The sequence below is a fragment of the Rissa tridactyla genome, chromosome W, assembly GCF_028500815.1.
Source record: "Rissa tridactyla isolate bRisTri1 chromosome W, bRisTri1.patW.cur.20221130, whole genome shotgun sequence".
In the NCBI taxonomy this organism is placed as follows: Eukaryota; Metazoa; Chordata; class Aves; order Charadriiformes; family Laridae; genus Rissa; species Rissa tridactyla.
In genome coordinates this window covers 22,468,535-22,494,818 of record NC_071496.1, presented here as the reverse complement: position 1 = coordinate 22,494,818, position 26,284 = coordinate 22,468,535, and the positions used below count along the sequence as shown (strand labels likewise).

Here is a 26,284-nt window from a genome sequence, read left to right as displayed (position 1 = left end):
AACTATTCAAACAGACATTCATAAATTTATAAAGTAGCACTGTCATATTTATACAGCTATGCTTTATTATTTCACCCATACTTTTTGCCTATCCACATTATACGACTGTGGTACTTTAATGCCAAATTAAACACTTTGCTGGTCTGAAAAGGCATTCATTCAACTATAGCTTCAGCCTTTATTCCTCTTGCAACTCAAAGCTTCTTCAGACATAGTTGGGACAGCTCCTATGAACATATGTAACACAGGTTTTCACATGCTATGAGGCTTCACTTCCCAGAAGCTACAAGCAGAGATTCAATATCCTGAATTTAGAAGTTTTTTCCCCAAGCCTCCAGATGCACCCTTCACTGATTTCTTCCAGCTCACTCACATTTTCTTTTTCTGACAGTAATGTCAGATGGATTGTTTTTTGCAGATGTCCTTTCCAGAATGTTGCTATTATTCAATAAAACTAGTGTTATTTTGTTAAAAAAAATAAAATCAAAGTCTTCCCCCTAATAATGAGAAAAATGCTTTTCATTTGTACTCATCATCAAAGTCTCACATTTCATAGCATAGTAATTACATAAAGCTAAAAAAAATTGAAAGTATGTTACTTAAAACTATAAGATTTCTAGAAAAGGTCCTTAAGACTTCAATTCACCCAAAAGTTACTTTAAAAAGGAAACTATCTAGCTGATGTCACATTGCACAGTTCAACAGCATGCACTTTTCATACTAATAAAATTGAACACTGGCTTAAAGACATGCAGCACAGCACGCTTTTTTGAACTGGCTGGATAGTGGAACAATACTGAGGTAGTTGATAAACAGAAAGGTATTGTACTACAACAGCAAGCCCAAAGGCAACTACATCATCCCTCTTTCAAGAACAGATTAGCAGATGAGTGTTAGCAAAACTGATGCAATACCCATTAAAGGGCTTCCTTTTTTGTGATTTTTTTTAATTTTAGTTTTGTACTCTGTCGCTGATTTTGTTTCTGGTGCTGTTACACAGATGTTGGACAAGATAAATGATAAAAGTGATAAATGAGAAAACAAAAAATGGCTTAAAAAGCTAATTTTAAGAAGTGGGTAAGACAGTAGAAGAAGGTAAGAACAGGATAGAGAGCCTTTGACAATCTAAAAATGCAGACCTGTCCAAAATTATAAAGATTATTAATTGATTTAGTATCAAAAAAGGTTCTCAAATGTATTTTTCTACTTCAGATTTTAATTTTTAATAGTTTCCATCAATAGTGAAAATTAGATGAGCAAAATCCAAGTGGAAAAAAATGACTTATTTTTGTCTTTCATATCACTAGTGCCATTTGTCACTCGTGTTTCCAAAAATCAGGGCTTTGCTAAGAATAGTCTCTTTGCTATAAGTATATATATGCTATATATAAGTATAAATATAGATATAATTTTCATTTCATCATCTATAATTTGAATAACAATTGCTTGCATAATCGATTTCAATTAACACATTTTTATTTCCCAATTATGTTCGTATATGATGTCAGTAGACCTTCAGTCTTAGCAAGAGATCCAAATGTCATTTAACAGTTCAAAGTACTATTTTGAACTGCTTGGTGTTCTGTTAAACAATTCATTTCTTAGTCTAGTTTCTCCTTTTCACCTTGCAAAATACTATCTCTGTAACATTAATCCTACTTTGGCAAAGTCACCATAATTCCGATTTTTAAATAAGGCAGGCAGAAGTGCAATGAAACAAGCTTCACCTAGAACTCAACTTATCTAATGTTTTAAACACTATAAGAAAAATATGAAACCATACAAAATAAATGGATTTACAGTTTTCATTTTTGACCTTTAGGAAATGCAGTCTATAAAATTCAGAGTGTATAGTCTTTTTGAGCTTTATTTTCAACATTATTTGTAGCCAATTATTTAGGATAAAGATGAATATCAATTTTCTTCAGTTACAGAGTATGCAGCATATTCAGGAATCTCCTATTCATGCAAACGTTTGCACCATTCTATTGCTCTTCTGATGTACCTATGTTAACATGAAAATTCACAAAAAAATGTAGTTATTTAGATGAGAAATATACTCTAGTAATTCAAGCAAAAATTTAAGGCATTAAAGCAATACACCTGGATCTGAAAGAAAAAGCCATGATTCAAAATCTAGCTTTTTCTCTAGGTTTCTTTGCCATTTTTTGATTCCCACTTTTTTTCCCCTAGAATCTCCTTCATATATAAATCTATGCAGTTATAGAAAATTATAACAAAGCCATATGATTTGTAATTAATAGTGTATAAATGTTAATTTTTGTTTGTGAATATCTGCTTACTAAAACGCAGCAGCACAGTAAGCTTCTGATGATTCCCATAATGAGGCTGTAATTAGAGCAAGCAGATTAGAGAAAGCAATCTGCAGGCAGAGGTCAATATCTGTAATAAAGCAAAAATTGGATCAAGTGCTATTCAGCTCTATATAGAGCAAAGATTATTTTTTTTCTTATCCACTAAGTGCCAAGTTGCAGTTCTAGTTATTTTTTTAAAAGATATTACTGTAACAATTATAATAGAGTGACAGCATGTAGTAGTCCTATATCTGGCAAAGATTCAAGATGTAGCTTTTATCATTACGTGTTTGGTTCCCCCCCACCAAATATATTTTCAGTAAATACCATTTCTTCATATAAAATTACTTATACCTTTCATAGATTCCAGGATGACTTATTTGGATTAGCTGCTGTACCCCATCAGGTGTAGTTAACTTACACCAGCTTACACCTTCATTTACCTTGGAAAAAAATATATATATTAAAAGTATTAATTTTCTGCTGCAGTCTGAAGAAAAAAAAGAGGCAAGTATCATCTGCTAATTTAAGAATTAAGTATCTGTGAACATTCCACTTTAAACACTTAAAAGTTTGTGTTTTGCTAAGGATAGAATTTGGTATAGACTGCTATCACAAATGTGTGTATGGGGGGGAGGGGGAGAACACCTGGCACAGCCCCAACACTCATTTTGTGCTATTCAATAATAAATTATTTATAAGAGAGTGTAGAAATGTTTCCAAACCTATAGAATTTTATCATTAGTGAGTATAAAGATTTGTGCTAGCTCACATCATGAAGTTATAACATATCTTTCAACACACTGAATATCATATTTATATTGTTTACAATAGAGATATCCACTGACACTTTAACATCTTTTTTGTGTCTTGTCACCTTAGGGTAATAAGCAAAGACATGGAAGCCAAAAGACTCAGCAGTCAACTTTGAATCCCACTCTCACATAATTTTCTCTGTAGTGCCATTTGGCAAAGCTCAACATAATTTTTTTACTTCTATATTAAGTAGATTTAAAAATGTACATGGAATCCCATATGCACAAGGTTACTTTTTCAAGTAATGTTTTGCTATCCATTTGCTCAATTTTAGATAATTTGAAATAAAACACACACACACACACACACTCTCTCCCTTCTTTGATTGATATCACAGAATCATAGAATAGTTTGAGTTGGAAGGGACCTTCAAGATCATCTAGTTCCAACCCCCCTGCCACGGGCAGGGACACCTCCCACTAGACCAGGCTGCTCAAAGCCCCATCCAGCCTGGCCTTGAACAACCCCAGGGATGGGGCATCCACAACCTCCCTGGGCAACCTGTTCCAGTGTCTCACCACCCTCACAGTAAAGAACTTCTTCCTAATATCTAATCTAAATCTCCCCTCTTTCAGTTTAAAACCATTACCCCTCATCCTATCATTACACTCCCTGATAAAGAGTCCCTCCCCATCTCTCCTGTAGGCCTCCTTCAGGTATTGGAAGGCTGCTATAAGGTCTCCCCGGAGCCTTCTCTTCTCCAGGCTGAACAACCCCAACTCGCTCAGCCTGTCCTCATAGCATAGGTGCTCCAGCCCTCTGATCATCTTCATGACTCTCTTCTGGACCAGCTCGATCAGGTCCATGTCCTTATGTTGGGGGCTCCAGAGCTGGATGCAGTACTCCAGGTGGGGTCTCACCAGAGTGGAGTAGATGGGGAGAATCACCTCCCTCGACCTGCTGGCCATGCTGCTTTTGATGTAGCCCAGGATGCAGTTGGCTTTCTGGGCTGCAAGTGCACATTGCTGGGTCATATTCAGTTTTTCATTCACCAATACCCCCAAGTCCTTCTCCTCAGGACTGCTCTCAAGCCATTCTCCGCCCAGCCTGTATTTGTGCTTGGGATTGCCCTGACCCACATGCAGGACCTTACACTTGGCCTTGCTGAACTTCATCAGGTTCGCACAGGCCCACCTCTCAAGCTCGTCCAGGTCCCTCTGGATGGCATCCCTTCCCTCTAGAGTATCAACCACACCACTCAGCTTGGTGTCATCCACAAACTTGCTGAGTGTGAACTCAGTCCCACTGTCCATGTCCTCAACAAATGCGACGAGCGAGGGAAACAAGCAGTCGACTCAATATGAGTGATAAAGCAAGCTTCAGCTTTATTGCAGCTTCATCAGACTTTTATACTCTTATACTTAAATATGCCTATTTGTCTTACAACTATTGACTGTGCACTAAAGATTACATTATTCATACTCCTCCTACATGCAGTTTCTTGGGTCCAGGTTTGTTCCTGTTCTCTCACAGTCTACTTTCTCAAAGTTGTTTATCTGACTTAAGGAAGGTCAGCACGGCCTTCAGCATCTTTCTTATCAGCGTGACTCGGAATTCTCCATGCAGGCAGGCATAACTTACTTCTGACAGTCCTGCATGGTGCCGTGCCCGTTCTCATATAGCCATTCCTCAACAATTCCCCCTTTTTCTTTTTGTACTGATTGTACAATCAACACAGTATTGTTAACATGTAGTAGGTTGCGTAAAATACAATGATATGCAATTTTCACTACAATAATTATCGCTATCAAAATGCCAAGCCAGCGCAATACTTCTTTAATTAAAGCCTCTGTACCTTCAAAGTGTGCTCATGTCTCTCTCCCCCTCTCTGACCCAAGACAGCCTCCTTATATCCTGCACTGGATTGAGTGGAGAAGTACAGGCTAGAGTCGCTGCATGCATGGCCAGTGCACACAGCGAGTCCCACCAGACTCTCCTGCACTGGATCGAGTAGAAAAGTACAGGCCAGAGTCACTGCACACGTGGCCAGTGTATGCAGCGAGTCTCACCAAACTCATGATCCAGCTTTGCTAACAGCGGCTGTCTGATACATGACTACATTGTTGTGATCCCTTCTTGTTATCTTCTTCTGTGAAGGTCAGGTTCTCATGGATACACACATAGTTTTTAGAGCAACATATTCTACAACTCGTACAAGGGTACGATGCAAGGCGGCATTTACAACTAATCGTATAATGCTTATTAAACATGGCAAACAGCATACTAAACATAACAGACAAATTCCTTCCACACAGGCAATGAGCATAATTTGCTTCAACCAACCCCACCCCCAAGTCCATCCAGCAAAAAGATTTTCAAAAGTGGTCTCCACAAGTTGCTGGTTCGGTCGGTGCAGTTCCTGCAGCTGGGCATGGATGGATTTGGAGTGCTCACTTAGATTCATACAATACAGTCCTTTAAAATCTTAACAACCGTGTCTGTGAGCTGAAAGCAAAAAATCAGTAGCAGCTCTGTTTTGCAACATCGCATATCGAATACTATCTACATCTAGCAATAACTCAGAAATAGCGGTACTAGTAGCATTGTTAAACTTATCCTTGGCAGCAAGAGAGTCCTTGTTATCACAAATCCTTGGCAGCAAAAGAGTCCTTGTTAGCAAGAGCGCATGCGGACTCCCTGTTCTTGCTGGTACTGTGCTTTGATCTTCTTCCACAACAGGCCAAGATTCTCAAGCAGCTGGATAAGGTGTCTGTGAGTCCATTACAGGCTTATGTCATCCAAATGTTTTTCTTGCAAGCACCCGAGACTGAATAACAATTGGTGTGATATCTGTGTTTTCCAGCACCCAGGTGCGAGTCCCTTGAGTGTATTTACAGTCCTCCTCGCCGATCTTCCGTTGCTTTCCCATATTCCACCCCCTTGCTCAAGAGACCGCTTCTGCTGGGGTTCATTTTAGTCTCTCAGGGTATAACACAGAGCAATCTACTAAGGCATGCAATAACATAGACACATATAGGAAAAACCCAAAACCATATCTCTATGGTACTGCTTTGAATCAGGTGTCCTATTTCTCTTTTTCTGATGCTTTCTCATAATGCTTATGGCATACTTTTGTGCTAACGTGGCACATTTCCCATCTAATTGCTCCTGTTTGGTTTCTTTTTTTTTTTTTTTTCCTCTTTTTTGTTTTTTTTTTCTTTTTTCTTTTTTCTTTTTTTTTTTCATCACTTACGACTGACATAAAAGTCTGCCTTTGCAACAAGAGCTCAGTTTCTCATTTTTCCTTAAGTTTCTCATTTTCCTACAGAGCATCCTATAGACTTTGTCTCAACTCCTTTTCCCAATCAACCATGATCTTATAGACAACAACAAACAACCAGCGATATGCCCTGCACGGGCGAGCCGTTCCCGAGACTGTAAACGTGTCGGCTCATGAAAACTCCCCCAATATTTCAGGACTTCCATCGGTTCTACAGCCCATCCTGGTATATCTACCTGGGGCGCGCTCGCCTTACGTCTAAACATTGTGTATACACAAACTTCTTCACTTGACGGAGTGTCAGCCCTAGATGCATACGAGAACAGTACCACACCGGGCAGAACACCTGCTCAAGTGGAGTCACCTAACGACACTGCACACAACAAAAACCAAACAGTAGCACACATGCTGATCAGCAGGTATAAGCTGGCGCCCGCACACACTTACACAGCAGACATACAAAACCAGCACTTCTATCTCAGGAAGACGACTGGGGAGGGAAGGGAGCGTGGGGGTGGGGGTGGGCAATGGCAGGAGCCAACAGCTCCGGCTCTGTCCTTCTCTGCTGACATTCTGCCTCCTCCATCAGCCTCAGGTGGAGCAGAGGGGATCAGCAGGGGATCGTCCCAGACCTTCGGACCTGGCCTGTTCGATCCCCCTCCCGTGGGTTGTAATGCTGCAAAAGCCCCGGCTGCCATGGCTCGCTCCGCCTTCATATCTTGTAAGGTCGATAACACCAACCACCATGTCGTCGCTAACGGTGATGCCTCTTTGTCTCCTTTACTTATCACTTCCCACAGTTTATTCCCAACAGCCTCCCGTATTTCTGATTTAAAAGCTGTCTGGGGCTCTGGTGCGAATCCGTTCTCTCTGCACCAGGTTAACAACCTTCGGAGCATACGCTCATCGTATTTCACCCCTCTCTTAGAGAGGATATGCAGGAGAAGTCTTAATACAGCCCCTTCTTCTTTTGTTACTTGTTGCCCCATCTCCTGCCCCGGCTTAATCAGTTTGAGCAACAGTTTCGCTGGTGTTTCAATCCCTCTCTTAGACCATAGCTGCGCCTAAAGGGCTTACTCCCCGCTTTTCTAAAAAGCATTTTAAAATTTTGAAAGCTACCTCTCTATCCATCGCGCGTTGTGTAGACCTTCTTAATTATCCGGTCACTTACAGCCTTTCCCTTTTGTGTAGACCTTCTTAATTATCCGGTCAGTTGCAGCCTTTCCCTTTGGTAGCCTTCACTCGGACGGCGAACCCCTTCTTTATTATCCTGGGTCCAAGCACGGATCAGACACGTCTTGTCACTGATCTTCTGCTCCCTGGTCGCTGCTACCAGTGCTTCTCCGAGCTCGCTGTCCGGTGGAGAACAAGGAGTGGGGGGTCCCTGTTCGGGCGCCACTTGCGACGAGCGAGGGAAACAAGCAGTCGACTCAATATGAGTGATAAAGCAAGCTTCAGCTTTATTGCAGCTTCATCAGACTTTTATACTCTTATACTTAAATATGCCTATTTGTCTTACAACTATTGACTGTGCACTAAAGATTACATTATTCATACTCCTCCTACATGCAGTTTCTTGGGTCCAGGTTTGTTCCTGTTCTCTCACAGTCTACTTTCTCAAAGTTGTTTATCTGACTTAAGGAAGGTCAGCACGGCCTTCAGCATCTTTCTTATCAGCGTGACTCGGAATTCTCCATGCAGGCAGGCATAGCTTACTTCTGACAGTCCTGCATGGTGCCGTGCCCGTTCTCATATAGCCATTCCTCAACAAACAAAGATGTTAAATAACACTGATCCCAATGCCGACCCCTGAGGGACCCCACTCGTTACTGGTCTCTACCTGGACATTGAGCCTGTCCTGGGTTGAGCGACACAGGACTAATTTCTCTTCTAATGCTGGGGAAAACTGCACTTTTAGAAGACTCTAGGGTCTGAATTTGTCAAAATATTTACTTTATAGCCAGCCATGCTATGTGGGATTCAAGGTCTCAGTGTTTTCAAGCCTTGCCAGGTGTAGGGATGAGGAGGAGTGAGGCCTGGGCATTTGACTCAGACTGGTCAACAGGATTATTTCATACCATGGACATCATATTCGATATAAATTAGAAAGTTTGCTGCGTAGGTTGTCTCTCCCTCGATGGTGGCAGTCCAGAGAACTTCTTGCCCTGATGCCGGACCCTTGAGCCCTTCCCTCCCTCCCGAAGCCATAGTGCTCGCAGTGTCCGACATTTGCTGTCCTCTGCTGGGAGTGCACAGCTTCCTACTGATATAACTGGCTGAGTATAATTCTTGTATATCTTATATTAGTGTTGGGATTAATACTGGTTCTTTAGTATTATTGTTAATTATTTAGTCTAATCCTATTAAATCTATTTGTATTTCAACCCTCGTGTTTCCTTGCTTTCCCTGATTCCCCTTTCCGGGTGGGGAGGGGTCATCGGGTGATAGAATAATTGTCTAAATGACAATAAATCGTTATGGGTTTTCTCAAACCATAACAGAGCCGTTGACCACAATTCTTCGAGTGTGACCATCCAGCCAATTCCTTATCCACCAAGTGGTCCACCCATCAAATACACGTCTCACCATTTTAGAGATAAGGATGTTGTGCAGGATGGTATCAAATGCTTTGCACAAGTCCAGGTAAATGATGTCAGTCACTCTTACCTTATATGCCAATATGAGTGGCTTCTTAAAAGGATAAAATTTCATTTATCTCTTTAGGAGTGAGTTATGCACTAAAATATTTTTCCTCCTTGTTTCTGGTTAAAATACCGCCAATACATTAATGGTGGCATCTGCAGATAGTTCCTATTTTCATTTAGGCTACTATACCAGCTCAAGATTAAGCCACAGTAGAAAACTGCTATGAGTTATGAATCTCTCAAAAGACTTCAGTTTGCATTTTATAGGTATCAAAACTTTTGGTTTGTCATTAGTTTTTAATGAAGAATTTTAATAATTCTTCTAACCCATGAATTACCTGAATCTTACTACAGCAAGAGCTGAAATCCCAGACCATATTCAAGGTCATCCCATCCAAAAAAGCAGCATGAACTTAATTATCTGAGTACACAAGTACTTCTATGCTGTGAATAACCTTTTCATACAGCAAAACTGTCAACATTTCTTGTCCACCTGTCTCAGGTACCTAGACCCAAACAAATACATTAAAAACTTGAGGAAAGGTCACTTACATCATTACAGCTGTTTGTATCTCTTCCAGATTTTCAATTCACTTGTTTTTCCACACCACAACCAGCTCGCTCTATCATGCAATTTTTTTTCTGCTTCACAAATATACCTTAACACTGCATGGTTTTGGTTCTCAAATATATATACCTTTTGATCTTTGTTTATAGGATACACTCACCATTCTTCCCTCTAGACTAGGTCCTATTCCCTATAGTCCGTATAATCATCTTTATAACACAGAAAGATTTATAAGTCTTCAGTTACATACCGTTTTCCAGCAGCAGAGATGATAATTATGAGTTAATGATAGTTTAGTCGTGTAGCAGTACTAAAGCATTCTGAGGAAAAAAACCACAACAAAATATTAAGCATTTCATACTTTCTTACTATAATGTCTTTTAAACAGTTGTGACCTTTGTCCTGTAAGTTTATAGACATCCTCAGTGCTAAGTATAAAAATTAAAGGAATTTATATTAATGTCATAATAAGTATTATGTGTAATTTTAACTACTGTCCTTTAAAAGTCAGAGGAATTAATATAACAAAGATAAACAAAGTTACTTGGTTGCCTGAGCAATAATGGAGGATATAGAGTATGGATTTCCTGGTACATCAGGAGGTAGACTGTTTACCAAACACATTTTTTCTTCTCTCTGCAGTAAAGAGCAGAAAGGAAATTAGTTAGTTATAGGTACTGTAGCATGAAAACAGTATTTAAGAGCTTGCAAGATATGAAATTTCTGACGTCCCAGAAAGCAACTATAATCACATTTAAATTTGTCCCAGAAGACAGATAAATATCTCCTTGAAAAATAAAAATTGCAGTTGTATCCTTTAGGCCTACTTCTGTGGGAAGAAACACATTCACAGTTTCTATGCACTCAGTATGGACCAAGTAGTTCTCTTATGAGAGAGAGAAGACTATAGTTCATTACTGAATAACTAAGTTTGACTAACAAGTTAAAGGCTAGATTTGAAGGGTACAAAGCTGACTCTTAATACTGCTTTTAAAATAAAATAAAAAAATCCAAATCTAAGGACAGAAGAAAAATAAACCTTTTAAATTTGCAATTATATTTAATAAATGGTGAAAAAGCAAAGGATGAAGTTAAGAAACACAAATGGAGTAAAAGCCACGGCAAAGAAACTTCTCACTTGAAAACAAAAAAGCATTTCTGCTCTAGTACTTCTAGAAACTTCATATAGTAAAAAAGAAAACACTTCCAAGTACATAAATGAGGAGAAATAACTGGACTCCAGACGATCCAATGTGAATCAACAGAAGCCGTTTATTAAGCACAGATCATCATCTTTTATACCCTGCGTTGTAGCCGTACACGCGACTCGCTTATTTCTGATTAGCTAGTTACACTGTCCACGCGCTGTCCATGCAGTTCATTCACACATCAGATTGGTTACAAGAATTCGCATAGTAAATTACTTAGTCATTAGCACCACATGTTTTCTACCTTCTCAGTTCCCGTTTTTCCCATGTACTAATTCCATCTTCTACCACCTGTTTTGCTCTTAATCTAATCTCTCATAGTAGGGAGGCTGGCTCACATGGCCATTTTCTCTCAGATACATTCCTACAATACCCCCTTTTTCTTCTTGAGCCAGCCAGACCTTATGCATGGCATTTTCTATCATGTCAGTCACTTTGCAGAGAACACACAAGGCTACTATAATCAATAATAATATAACCAACAATAGCATTGAGCCCTTGCTTTAGTAAGTCTGATAACCATTCCGTTATACCCCATGAGCTTAACCAATCATCGAAACCATTTTTGACCACTTTTAATTTGGACATGTTATCCTTCAGATCCCGTAACTGCTTATGAATGGATGATGAGTGGTCGGAAAGGTTCATACAACACATACCTTCAAAATCTTCACATCCATGACCCTAAGCTAACAGCAAAAAATCAATAGCCGCTCGATTTTGCAACATAGCATGCCAAATGCTATCAGCATCAGTAAGCAAGCTAGATAGGATTTCAGTTGTAAGGTTTATCTGTTTACTTGCCCAACACCCTATCTTATTCAACATATTTAATGCCGTTGCTGTTCCTCATGAGGGAAGAATACTTAGCCCTATTCTTTGTCCGAGATTTGAAAATGTTATAGGGTCATCACAGGATGGAGTAAAGGTACGAACTGTTCTCTTGGCTCTGTGTTTACTGTGTGCTCTGCTCACTGTGTCTTTGGCCGTACGCAGGCCTCTGCTCGTAGATCTGCCACATCTCCCCCTTTTTTGTTTAACACCAGACCATTTATTAACAAGGTCGCCATGACTTGTGCTTCTACTCCTTGTGACGCTCTTAGCGGGTTATATACTAAACACAATTAAAAACAGAATCAAAAAGAACCCTGCTAAGGCAATAAATACCCAGATTCCTAAATTTAGCCCAGAGAGCCAATTTCTTTGGATTTACCCACGAGAAATCCTTTTGTAATATTTCAAATACATTGTGGTTCATTAAGTCTTGAATCTTTAGTATTTGAGCTTTTAGCTGATCATGGAAAGGACGAATATTTTGTTGCAATGACATGTCAAAAGCGCCTTGGAGATGGTGTTTAACCATTTCTCAGCCATGTAGCAACGTATTCCAGGGGAGAGATGTAACACAAAGTCTTCGAGAGTTGTACTCCCAATCACAATACAGAGAAAGACGTGTTTTTAATGCATTTTGCCGATTCCCTATCCATATTACTGCTGTTTTATACCTTACTCGCGTTAAATTTACACAATAAGATTGATTACATTCTTGTATACTTGCATTTTGAGCCGAAGCAAACATACGGATGAGAAGGACAAATCATTGCAGAATTGTCTTGCTCACAACTTCTATTTGTTGCAGTATTATCTGTGGTTAGCATGCACCCCGACTTAAGGTGCTTATAATACACCTTCGGTTGTTCAGGCCATTCAACAGTTCTTGCAAAAGGTCGATCTACTGCTGTGGATGACAAAGAAGACACGTTTAGAAAATTTAAAACATGAGTTGCTTTATACACTCACTCTTGAGGTGTCATACCTACGGGATTCCCCCTTTTTTGTTTACCAAGCATGGTTTTTAAAGTATGATGCATACGCTCCACAATTGCTTGCCCAGTTGGGGAATGAGGAATACTGGTGACATGTTTAATACCCCATATCTGTAAAAAAAAACAAAACAAAAAGACCTGTACTTTAGCGGACACATAAGCTGGTTCATTATCAGTTTTTATAGTTTTCAGTAATGCCTTCTGAGCTGTTGGGGTTAATGAACATAGAACTTATGGGGGGGCGGGGGCAGACACAGTGCTTCAGGGCATCCCCTGTATCTTCAAAGTGTGCTCATGTCTCTCTCCCCCTCTCTGACCCGAGACAGCCCCCCTATATCCTGCACTGGATTGAGTGGAGAAGTACAGGCTAGAGTCGCTGCACGCGTGGCCAGTGTATGCAGCGAGTCTCACCAAACTCATGATCCAGCTTTGCTAACAGCGGCTGTCTGATACGTGACTACATTGTTGTACTCCCTTCTTGTTATCTTCTTCTGTGAAGGTCGGGTTCTCATGGATACACACATAGTTTTCAGAGCAACATATTCTACAACTCGTACAAGGGTACGATGCAAAGCGGCATCTACAACTGATCATATAATGCTTATTAAACACGGCAAACAGCATACTAAACATAACAGACAAATTCCTTCCCCACAGGCAATGAGCATAATTTGCTTCAACCAACCCCACCCCCAAGTCCATCCAGCAAAGAGATTTCACCCAGTGGTCTCCACAAGTTGCTGGTTCGGTCGGTGCAGTTCCTGCAACTGGGCATGGATGGATTTGGAGTGCTCACTTAGATTCATACAATACAGTCCTTTAAAATCTTGACAACCATGTCTGTGAGCTGAAAGCAAAAAATCAGTAGCAGCTCTGTTTTGCAACATCGCATATCGAATACTATCTACATCTAGCAATAACTCAGAAATAGCGGTACTAGTAGCATTGTTAAACTTATCCTTGGCAGCAAGAGAGTCCTTGTTATCACGAATCCTTGGCAGCAAAAGAGTCCTTGTTAGCAAGAGCACATGCGGACTCCCTGTTCTTGCTGGTACTGTGCTTTGATCTTCTTCCACAACAGGCCAAGATTCTCAAGCAGCTGGATAAGGTGTCTGTGAGTCCATTACAGGCTTATGTCATCCAAATGTTTTTCTTGCCAGCACCCGAGACTGAATAACAATTGGTGTGATACATGTGTTTTCCAGCACCCAGGTGCGAGTCCCTTGAGTGTATTTACAATCGTCCTCACTGATCTTCCGTTGCTTTCCCATATTCCACCCCCTTGCTCAAGAGACCGCTTCTGCTGGGGTTCATTTTAGTCTCTCAGGGTATAACACAGAGCAATCTACTAAGGCATGCAATAACATAGACACATATAGGAAAAACCCAAAACCATATCTCTATGGTACTGCTTTGAATCAGGTGTCCTATTTCTCTTTTTCTGATGCTTTCTCATAATGCTTATGGCATACTTTTGTGCTAACGTGGCACATTTCCCATCTAATTGTTCCTGTTCGGTTTCCCTTTTTTTTTTCTTTTTTTTTCTTTTTTTTTCTTTGTTTTTCTTTTTTTTCCTTTTTTTCCTTTTTTTTCCTTTTTTTTTTCCTTTTTTTTCCTTTTTTTTTCTTTTTTTTTTTCCCCCCCAATCACTTACGACTGACATAAAAGTCTGCCTTTGCAACAAGAGCTCAGGTTCTCATTTTTCCTTAAGTTTCTCATTTTCCTACAGAGCATCCTATAGATTTTGGCTCAACTCCTTTTCCCAATCAACCATGATCTTATAGACAAACAACAAACAACCAGCCATACGCCCTGCACGGGCGAGCCGTTCCCGAGACCGTAAACGTGTCGGCTGGTGAAAACTCCCCCAATATTTCAGGACTTCCATCGGTTCTACAGCCCATCCTGGTGTATCTACCTGGGGCGCGCTCGCCTTACGTCTAAACATTGTGTATACACAAACTTCTTCACTTGACGGAGTGTCAGCCCTAGTTGCATACGAGAACAGTACCACACCGGGCAGAACACCTGCTCAAGTGGAGTCACCTAACGACACTGCACACAACAAAAAGCAAACAGTAGCACACATGCTGATCAGCAGGTATAAGCTGGCGCCCACACACACTTACACAGCAGACATACAAAACCAGCACTTCTATCTCAGGAAGACGACTGGGGAGGGAAGGGAGCGTGGGGGTGGGGGTGGGCAATGGCAGGAGCCAACAGCTCCGGCTCTGTCCTTCTCTGCTGACATTCTGCCTCCTCCATCAGCCTCAGGTGGAGCAGAGGGGCTCAGCAGGGGATCGTCCCAGACCTTCGGACCTGGCCTGTTCGATCCCCCTCCCGTGGGTTGTAATGCTGCAAAAGCCCCGGCTGCCGTGGCTCGCTCCGCCTTCATATCTTGTAAGGTCGATAACACCAACCACCATGTCGTCGCCAACGGTGATGCCTCTTTGTCTCCTTTACTTATCACTTCCCACAGTTTTTTCCCAACAGCCTCCCATATTTCTGATTTAAAAGCTGTCTGGGGCTCTGGTGCGAATCCGTTCTCTCTGCGCCAGGTTAACAACCTTCGGAGCATACGCTCATCGTATTTCACCCCTCTCGTAGAGAGGATATGCAGGAGAAGTCTTAATATAGCCCCTTCTTCTTTTGTTACTTGTTGCCCCATCTCCTGCCCCGGCTGCTCACCTCTCTCTGGGTGTCCGTGGCCACGTCGTCTGTTTCCTCTATTCTGGATTGCCGCCCAATCCGCCCGGTCTCAGTCCAGCTGAGCCGTCCTCCAGCCAGTGGATCTCCTTCTGGGTCTTCCGCCCCTCGCGTTCCACTGCTCAAGCCAAGCGCCGATCGGTATCACGTCGGGGTCACCATCTGAGGAGAAATAACTGGACTCCAGACGATCCAATGTGAATCAACAGAAGCCTCTTATTAAGCACAGATCATCGTCTTTTATACCCTGTGTTGTAGCCGTACACGCGACTCGCTTATTTCTGATTAGCTAGTTACACTGTCCACACGCTGTGCATGCAGTTCATTCACACATCAGATTGCTTACAAGAATTCGCATAGTAAATTGCTTAGTCATTAGCACCACATGTTTTCTACCTTCTCAGTTCTCATTTTTCCCATGTACTAATTCCATCTTCTACCACCTGTTTTGCTCTTAATCTAATCTCTCATAGTAGGGAGGCTGGCTCACATGGCCATTTTCTCTCAGATGCATTCCTACACATAAAGATTAAACTCTAATCATTATATTAGTTTAAAAAGTAAACTACTCTTCTGAATTAGTGAGAAATGGATATTATAGAATCTTACTGCAGTATTTACTTGAGCTTGTGAAATAAGTGTTACAACGCATAAGATTTTTCTTATTGTGTCTAAAATTTATGAAAATACATTCTGAAACAGAAGGAAAAATCTAATTTTTTGTATGATTGATTGCTTGATTCAGTCATTATAGTAATTACCAATGTAGGGACTTCACTATAGACTCCATAGCCAAATGTCTTAAAACTAAGAAAGCCTGCTAACTTGAAGGAGTTCGGAACAATTTTTAAAATAGTTTTATACCTTTTTTGTTCCTTTCTAGATTGCATAATATACAAAGTAGTTTCCCAAAAATGCTCCCTCTTACTTAAAAATGAGTCATCACTAGGATAAATTTCTGTGACATTTGTCCTACCATGGATAAATCTAAGAGAAATAACAAGATTTTACAAAGTATTTAAAATGCCATGTCCGTAGACAAGCAAAACAAGTTAGTACACATGAAGAAAACACTAAGTACAAACAGAGTTTCAACACAACTCCAACATGAAAAACTTTCTACTGTTTCACAAACAACAGAGTGTACCAATTATTTCTTTTAACACAGAAGATTAGCATTACCAGGCTCTTTGTTTGCATGGGGGGGTGGTGGTGGTGGGGTGTGAGTGTATTTATTTTTAAACAAGCTAAGGAGAACTTTTTTGTGTTGAGGTAAACATCTCACAAGAGCTGCTCAATCCCCATTCCACCAACCACAAAATATAGCAATGCTAAAGAGAAAATCCACTCTTCTTAGTGGACCAGCCCTACCTAGTGTACACAAAGAGAGAATTGTCAGGCTGAACGTTTCCTGAACAACCTGAAGTCTTAATTTCTACTGCAGCTGTGTGTTTTTCACTAGGATCAGTGGTCTTTTACTTGTGATCATATGATATCTTGGAGTCTAAAACCCATTTAATGACCCAATTCTGCAACTCTGTGGTTAGATGTTTGGACTTCAGTAATGGGACTTTAAGACTAAGTCTTAATGGGACTTCATCCTGGTTTGGGGTGGAGCAGAGCCAACTTTCTGTTCAGTGAGAGAGGCTCTTGCTTATACTTGTTGCTGTGGCAACCAGGGTCAGCCGACTTGGTTGTTTACCCTGTGGAGGGGTTGTACCTGTGGGAAGGAGTGGACAGGTCAGGTGACCCAAACTGACCAATCGGGTATTCCATCCCATGTGCCATGCTCAGTATAAAAGCTGAGGGATCAAAGGGGGTCAGGTTGACTTTTCTTCAATGGTTCTCTTTTGTCAATGGTTGATGTCTGAGGTGGACCCTTTCAGTTCATCTGCCTTTGATCCCCATCAGTGTGTTCAGGAGTCCAGTTCCCATTCATCACCAAGTCCCATCTGGACCTTTCCCAGTGCCTGCTGGTGACATCTCCCTGGGAGCTTGATATGGTTTTGTATATATTTTTATATATTGTATCTATTTCATTATTTCCTTTTTTATTTTTTATTAATATTTTATTTAAGTAATTTAGTTTTTGTACCTATTGTCTTGTCATTGGCCAATGTGGCCTAAACCATCACAGACTTGTAAGAGTAAGTATGGCTACTCACCATGTTTCTGAAGAAATAAGTTATAATACTGAAAAGCTGCTAAACACTTTGTTCAGATGAGATGAAAATTTAGGAATTACACTGAGAAAAAGTGGAAAAAATACTGAACAGAAAGATTAAAGCTTTAAAGACTGATTATGTTTTTATCAAAGACTTTTAGATGCTGATAGCAACTGTAGCATTTTCAAAGTTTGTATAATAGAATTGAAAGTGCAATTTAAAACAACAATTTTTGAAAACAACATATGGACAAGGTGATTTGCCAGGAAAATCCACAGTTTAGCTGCCTGCAACATGCAAATTATGTAGGTCACCAAGACAGACATTTTTAAAGCATGGAATCTTCAGCATCAAAGGAAGTGATGTAATTTGGAAAGAAACCAAGCACCATAATTGTTAGTGAAGTCTGTGGGAGCTCCAACTGTCCAGTAAGCCTCCAAGAAATCAGATCTTATTTAAATGCCTTAAATATGATTTCACATTGGGTATGCCTGAAACAATCAATTTCAGACCTGGAAATATACTGTACTAGAAAATTTGAAGCTCAATGAACGAACAGCAGAAATTAACAGAATCTTATATGAAGATTGTGTACAATTTCTCAAGGGGTGAGAAAAGATGAAATGTCTTACTTGTCCCTAATTTCAATACAAATGAAGTCTTCCAAAGATGAAAAGCATGATCTCATTCATACCTATAAAAACACCCTGGAACCATACAATTCGAATTAGCTGAGGGCATGAATACTTTTTAGTATCTTGATTCTTCTGTAGAAAGAAGTTACAGAAACTCCACCTGCATAAAATACAATAAAAGCTTTAAGTTCCAAGGTGTGTTGTTTTTTTTTTTCCTTATTGCTTATAATAATTTTTGTACCCTAAATGGAAATATGTTTCTGTACTAAGAACAGATGCATGTATGCTTATTCAAAGGAAAAAAGGCTGCATATTTTCAGTGTCCTCTGATTCCTTAGTTATCCACATTAGTTAACAAATTTATTTTCTCAAACCTGTGAGGGTTTTTCTTAATTGTTTTTAGTGGTGCTGACAGAATATATGTCAGAAGTATTTTCTCAAAAACAAACAAAAACCCCTGTGTTCTTTTTCAGTATTCTCTTTTTCATTTACATTTTTATACAGCCATGTTAGAAAATATAATTTATTCTTCACTGGACTAATTACTATTTATCCATTACAGTAGGATACAGAATGTTGGTTTCACACATTTCATGTTTCAAGAAGTTCCTAATAAAGAATACGATAGTAAATTTCTTATTTCTTATAGCTAGAATTCAGTTATTTTGCTAGAGGTTGAGGTTCAGAATTGCAAAACATATGTTAACAATTAAGTAGTCAACAGTTTAAATTACCTGTATAAATATGGGGCTCTGCAGCTGAATGGCAAAGCTGTAGGCAAATGAGAAACTGTTACATGTGTTTCAGGGTCTATTAAAACATCAGCTCCTATTGATGTATTGATTGTTATTCTCATGTGTCTTCATTACATTCTTAACAGTATGTAAGTTATAGCGCACTAATGCCAATGACAAAGGCATTCCATTCTTCTAGGTATGAGGAAACAGACCAATGTTGTGTATTCACAGGTGTATTCGGAAGATCAATTTGTGTAAAACAAAGAGACTCCATCTCTCTTTCTTTGGTCTTTTGGTTTGGTTGGTTCTCTGTGTTTACCTTCAGTGCAACCATGTTAATTCTTATTCTCTATTCTTGTTTGTTTCGAAGATATTTACAGAACAGAATTTTTTATTTGATTTTCCATACTGATTTCCAGTTTGACAGTTAGTGTTCTTTTGAGAAGAGCGTAAGGATGCTGCGGATGTGGATAGAGCATATTTCTGAAGAAGAATTTAAAATATGATAAAGATTTTAGACTTTTACAATACAACATTTGGAAAGTCTCAAAAGAATAGCCTCATCTTACTGCAGTGATATTCAAGTACAGACTGCTGCTTCAAATAGCACTTTTGTTCAAAACAAAGAATATTTTCACACCATATGCCCTTGTGCTACCCCTTCTACAAAAATGAAGCTGATGATTCTTAACAATTTACTCCAAACAAACAGTGGCATCTGCCTCAAACCCCAGATTAAAGCTATGCCCAAAGAGGAGATATAGTTAGATAGTTTAGAAAATGCACTAATCATATCCTGAAACTAGAAGAATTCTGTCAAGCTAGAGAATGCTTTTTCTAGTCATCTGCAAGAGTTCTGCCCAAAAAGGAGATATTTTCCTTTTTATTGTCCTTATGCCTGATCACTGCACAGAAAACATCCTTAGTATGCTTTCATTTGAAGACTTCAGGTACAGCACTGGATAAACACAGAAGCGCAAACCCTCTCAAATAAGGTGTGAAAAAAAAAAAGCAACTAAAGATTATTCACACTGCTCATCATTTGTTTTATTTCAATTTAATCAGCTTTGCCTCATTTGACTGACCTTTAATCAAATATGTTTCAGCCAGGATCATACTTCGGCCCAGCACTGGAAAAGCCCGGAGTCCAATAAAAATGAAATATGACAGCACTAGTGTATTAGTGAGAATGTCTGCTGAAGGTATTTGGGGCACTAAAGATGAAAATTTACCATAAAGAATTGCAAAAGGACCCTAAAAAAAAATAAATCGAGTGGACAATAAGGCTGCAGATAAAATTTCAGTGGAGATAAATATAACACGATATAAATGGGAAAAGACAATCCTAAATTTACATATAAAAGGATGGGCTCTGAGCTGACTACCTGTCCTGGTTTGAGGTAAAACAGAAGCAACTTTCTGTTCACTAATTTTACTTCTTAGCTAGGCCTCTTCTAACTCTCTGAAATTAACAGCATGTTGTGCCAAAAACGGGTTGTTCTCAGAGTGATAAGACCAATGTTTACAATTAGTGCCAAGGAATGGTATGCAGAGAGGCTCTTGCTTATACTTATAGCTATAACAACCAAGGTCAGCTACCTTCATTATTTGCCCCATTGGAGGGTCGGAAAGGGAAAAGCATAGAGGGGTCCCACCTGCAGGGAGGAGCGGACAGGACAGGTGACCCAAAATTGACCAACAGGGGTATTCCATCCCATCTGCCCCATGCTCAGTATAAAAGCTGAGGGATCAAAGGGTCAGCCCTCTTTCTTCAAGGGCCGATGTCCAAGGAGGACCCTGTCTGTTCATCTGCCTTTGATCCTGATCCAAGCATTCCTGACTCCATCTGTGGAATCCAGTTCCCACCTGTCACTGAGTCCAGCCTGGGGCTTCCCCAGTGCCTGCTGGTGACATCATCCTGGGAGCTTAATATGGTTTTGTATATACTGTATCTATTTCATTATTTTCCTTTTTATTATTAATATTTCATGAAAGTAGTTTAGTTCCTTCTAAATTTGTAAATCTCTTTATCTCTCCTCCTCCTCTCCGTGTACAAGAGAATGGGGGGGAGCATCTGTCGCTGGCCATTGGCCAATTTTGCCAAAACCACGACACTACCACCAACTAGGAATGAGATCTTAATGTTATGATTGACAGTCCCATGAAAACATATTCTATATTCAGTAGCAGTTTAAGCAGTATATAGAATCATAAAATGTGTTGGGTTGGAAGGGACCTTTAAAGGTCATCTAGTCCAACCCCCCTGCACTAAGCAGGGGCATCTTTAACTAGATCAGATTGCTCAGAGCCTCATCAAGCCTGGCCATGAATGTCTCCAGGGATGGGGCATCCAACAACTCTCTGGGCAGCCTGTTCCAGTGTCTCACCACCCTCATGGTAAAGAACTTCTTCCTAATGTCTCATCTAAACCTACCCTGCTCTAGTTTAAAACCATTTGGCCCTCTGTTCCCCTCAGGAGGGAGTCACCAACGACTATAACCCTTCTTTTCTTCCTTGTGGATGTGGTCGTAATACAGGCAGTGTGCCTTTCTGACTGTGGAGATGTCTCTGGTGTAGATTGCCCATCATCCACATCCTCATTTGACTGGCATTCCTCAACCAGAACCTCATATCTGTTGTTCAGAGGTACCGGGGAGGTGAGGTGGGCAAGGAGGGAGTTCGCCTGCTGCCCCGACCATGAACTTGCCTCCATTCACTCTTTTCATTTAGGCTTCTGCCTGACAGGGGCAGGATACAGGGGCCCCTTGATCCTGGTTACTTTCTGATAGGTGCCTCCTGTTTCTGTTTCAAGGACGGCAGAGCCTGGCTCCACCAGTCTATTTCTTGTTCAGCCTCCCTAATGCTCCTTAACATTTCGACTTCCTCTTGCAGCTCTGCCACCAGGCTGAGCAGATCGTTCACCTGTTCACAATGCACACAGCAGTTATCAAATGTTAGAAATTTCTAGGAACAGAACAAGAACAAAACATACGATAGAACTATACCACTGAATATATTTGTGTTTAACCTGCATTTTGAATACTATATGCAGTTCTACACAGGCCACGCCACTGACAGGATCCCCCTCGACAAGCTGCCTAGAGATGTGGATGGTTAGTGTGGCCAAAGCAGAGCCTAAGCAAACCATAGTACTAGATTGCTTATGCTCAAATTCAAAACAAAGTAATACAGTATAACTGTAGAAGCATTTTTGTACTCAGTGGTCCAGTAAAAGTAGTATTGTCACAGCTAGTAACAGGCCACAGGTCTTACACTGACTATGCCTTATGCTAACTGTGCAAAGCCCCAGGATGGCCTGTTAGGCTCATTACCAACTTGTTATGAGAACATGCTGAATAAACTGGAGCTAGATAACTGTTATCTTGTTACAATGGACTGCTGAAGTGTGGGAAATAGTAAAGGCCTTGAAAACGTGGGCACCGGTTGAAAATAGAGGCCACAGAACAATAAACCGATAGTAAATTACTGGTCACTGAAGAAGTACAATCTCAAAAGCTACAAAAAGACTGCTTTTGCTTTAAGAAAAGCAGCAGCTGATAAAACAAAGGAAAAAAAAAGATAGGGAAAAAAAAAAGATAAGAAAAAAAGCCAAGCAACATAAGGCACTTGCTGTGGCTTAGGAAATATCCTGAAGCGGGTAGTCACGGTAGAAGCTAAAAGTTAGAAACTGTCTAGAAACTCAGCCATCTTCCAGAAGAACAAGATCCTGGCCTAGGGGGGAGGGGGGTGGTGGTGGAAGGTTACCCACTAGTGCTAAGACAGTGCATCAGCTCTGTAGTGCTGTACACTTGCAGTGAACATATGGTATGACTGTTAAGGACTGACTGCTGTAAGTATGTAGTGATACTGTTTGACAATGTTTTTAACAACTAAACGTTAGCATGAAGCATGTTGCTAATGAAACGTCAGTCTAAAAGTTTTAAAACTTAAAACACACCAGACTTATCAGGCTTCTAAAGACTCCCACCAGAGTGCACACACTAACATGCATTCTGCAGCAACACCAGAGGGGTGCTGATGAGGAGTAAAGCTCCTAGAAACAGTAAATGGGGGCTAGATGAACCTTCAGTCTGACTTGGGGTAGCCATTCCCACAGAGTGACACTCTGCCCCAATCCTCTTCTCAGGCCCCTGTAAGACTCACACAGGTACTTAACATGGGGAAACAATGGGATTCTGAACCTGACAGCCTCTCAGAAAATACTGTTGTATTTTACCATGTCTTCCACAAAAGGTTTCAAGTCCTTGAAATCCTAAACAGAGGACTCCCTGTCCTCTCTCTGCCTGGCTGAACAAGGTAAGTTAGAGGATAGGGGGCTATGGGAACATGTTCCTGCCCGACGAAGCAGGCGTGTCTCCCCCAGTAACTCCCCCACCTTCCCAGGTACCCCTAAAAAATAGGTATGAGGCTCTGCAAGGGGAACCCAATCACGACAAGGAAGACGATTCAATGTCCACGGGGGTGTCGCCAAGGTTAAGTCAAACTACACCCAGCATCAAAACATCTTCAGTAAAGAAAAAAAGACGGGTCATTGTCATAGGTGACTCCCTCCTGAAGGGAGCGAAAGGCCCAATATGCAGACTGGGCCCACTTCTCAGGGAAGTCTGCTGCCTCCCTGGGGCCTGGGTTAAAGATATAAAAAGAAAACTTACCTCCCTGGTAAGCCCTTCAGATTACTACTCACTACTAATTTTTCAGACAGGCAGCAATGAATTGATAACAAGAAACTCAAGGGCAATCAAGAGAGACTTCTGGGCCTTGGGAGGCCTGGTTAAGGGGTCAGGAGAGCAAGTAGTGTTCTCCTTTGTCATTCCAGTCACAGGGAAGAATGAGGGAAGCAACAAGAAGAGCCAGCAGATCAATACCTAGCTCTGAGCCTGGTGTCAGTAGCAGGACTTTGGTCATCACGGGCTGGTTTACATGACACCAGGTCTGCTGCAGATGAATGGGGTACACCTGTCTCAAATGGGAAAAAGGATCTTGGCACAGGAGTTGGCAGGGCTCATTGAACGGGCTTTAAACTAGATTTAAAAGGGGAAGGGGGTGAAACCAGTCTCTTTAGAGGTAAGCCTGGGGGTGGTGTGCCAATGTGGGGCTTTTGGAAGCCAGCAAAAGCCCTCTGCCTGTGCTGAGGGCTGTCAGCTGGTGGGCAGGCTGCTGAGTGAGCCTGGGGGCGGAGACAGCACCTCCCCCGGTTGATCAAGCCACCAGGTTATAAGAAGCCTCTGGGGGGGCAGGGACTAGTCCCTGGTCACAGAGCAACCAGTGCTGACCTCAACTGACTGTCGAGTCACAAGGTCTTGCCTGTGTGTAGAGATCCAGCCATGGTTGCTACCCGGTTGAAGGCTGCTGTTAAAAAAGCTGTGGGCACCCAGACAGAGGCCCCACGCGAACATATGGGCGTCCAGGCCTCTGGCTGCAGAGAGTGCCAGAGCCTGGCACTTGCAATGGAGGGCAGCAGAGACAACACCTGTGTAAGATGTGAACAGGTAAATGATCTGCTCATTCTGGTGGCTGAGCTGAAGGAAGTGGAAAGGTTGAGGAGTATCAGAGAATGTGAGAGGGAGAGTGACTGGTGGACCCACTCCCTGAGAGAAAGGGAACAGGGTGGGGCCCCACACAAGTCAGAGGACCCCCTCCCCTCTCATCACCAGGCAATAGGAGGGGATTGCAGAGAAGAGGGGGAATGGAAACAGGTCCCTGCTCAGGGAAGCAGGCGAATCCCCTCCTGGCCCCTCCCACCTTCCCAGTTACCCTTGCAGAACAGGTATGGAGTCCTGCAGGAGGAACTGGCTGTTGGAGAGGAGGATGATACACCCAGGCCAGAAATGTTAGAAAGACCAAGTCGCCATGGACCCAGCATCACAACTGGCTCCAAAAGGAAAAGCAGATGGGTCGTTGTTGTGGGTGACTCTCTACTGAGGGGGACAGAGGGGCCAATATGCCATCCTGACCCACTTCACAGGGAAGTCTGCAGCCTCCCTGGGGCATGGGTCAGGGATGTGTTGGACAAACTTCCTGCCTTAGTAAACCCCTCTGACTATTACCCCCTCTTAGTATTTCAGGTGGGTAGTGATGAAGTGGGTAGGAGGAGCCCAAAATCAATTAAAAGAGACTGTAGAGCCTTGGGGTGGTGGCTTAAGGGATCAGGAACACAAGTTGTGTTCTCCTCTATCCCTTCAGTGGCAATCATGAATGAGGAAATTAACAGGAAGAGGCAACAGGTCAACTCGTGGCTCTGGGACTGGTGTTATTGGCAGGGCTTTGGGTTTTTTGATCACAGGCTGCTATATGAGTCACTGGACCTGCTGGTGGCAGGTGGGACGCACCTGTCCCAGAAGGGGAAAAGAATTTTGGGGCAGGAGTTAGCAAGGCTCACTGACAGGGCTTTAAACTAGATATGAGGGGGGAAGGGGAGATAACTGGGCCTGTCAGGAATAAACCCAAGGGAGGCATGCCAGGGCTTGAAGGATGGTGGACTAGTGAGGACTCTCACTCTGCCATTTCATTTGAGAGAAGGGATAGATGTTTAGAAATCATGGAAGCACCTGAGAGGGGTCTGGTGGGAAATGGGGCCCACACTCACAAAAAGGTGCTGGAGTCATTGGCACATCTGAAGTGCATCTATACCAATGCACACAGTATGTGCAACAAATGGGGAGCTTGAAGCCATGATGCACCAGGAAAACTATGACGTAGTGGCTATCACAGAAACGTGGTGGGATGCCTCACACAATTGGAGTGCCACAATCAATGGCTACAAGCTCTTCAGGGGGGACAGACAGGAAAGGAGAGGCGGAGGAGTGGCCCTGTATATTAGAGAATGCTATGAGAGCTCGGAAATCAAGTATAGTGATGATGGGGTGGAGAGTGTTCAGATTAGGTTAAGGGCCGATAAAGCTGATATCACTGTGGGAGTCTGCTATAGACCTCCCAACCAAAGCAGTGAGTCGGACGAAGCTTTCTATAAGCAGCTGGGGGAAATCTCGCAGTCACTTGCCGTTGTTCTTGTGGGGGACTTTAACCTCCTGGATATCTGCTGGGAATACAACACAGCAGAGAGGGAACAATCCAGGAGGTTCCTGGAATGTGTGGAGGATAACTTCCTCACACAGCTGGTAAGTGAGCCGACGAGGGAAGGTGCCCTCCTGGACCTGCTTCTTGTGAACAGGGAAGAACTTGTGGGGGAAGTAAAGGTTGGTGGCCGTCTAGGGCACAGTGATCATGAGATGATCGAATTTCTGATTCTTGGGGAAACAAGGAGAGGGGTTAATAAAACTGCCACCTTGGACTTCCGGAGGGCAAACTTTGACCTGTTCAGAAGGCTGCTGGACAAAGTCCCTTGGGAGGCTGCCCTGAAAGATATAGGAGTCCAGGAAGGCTGGACATACTTCAAGAGAGAAGTCTTAAAGGCACAGG

The 26,284-nt window shown here is 41.7% G+C and overlaps 1 pseudogene; it reads right to left on the bottom strand.

Annotated features, from left to right (window-relative positions):
• Positions 1-1,914: 1,914 nt before the first annotated feature.
• Positions 1,915-19,960, bottom strand: LOC128901905 (uncharacterized protein C5orf34-like; annotated as a pseudogene).
• Positions 19,961-26,284: the final 6,324 nt, after the last annotated feature.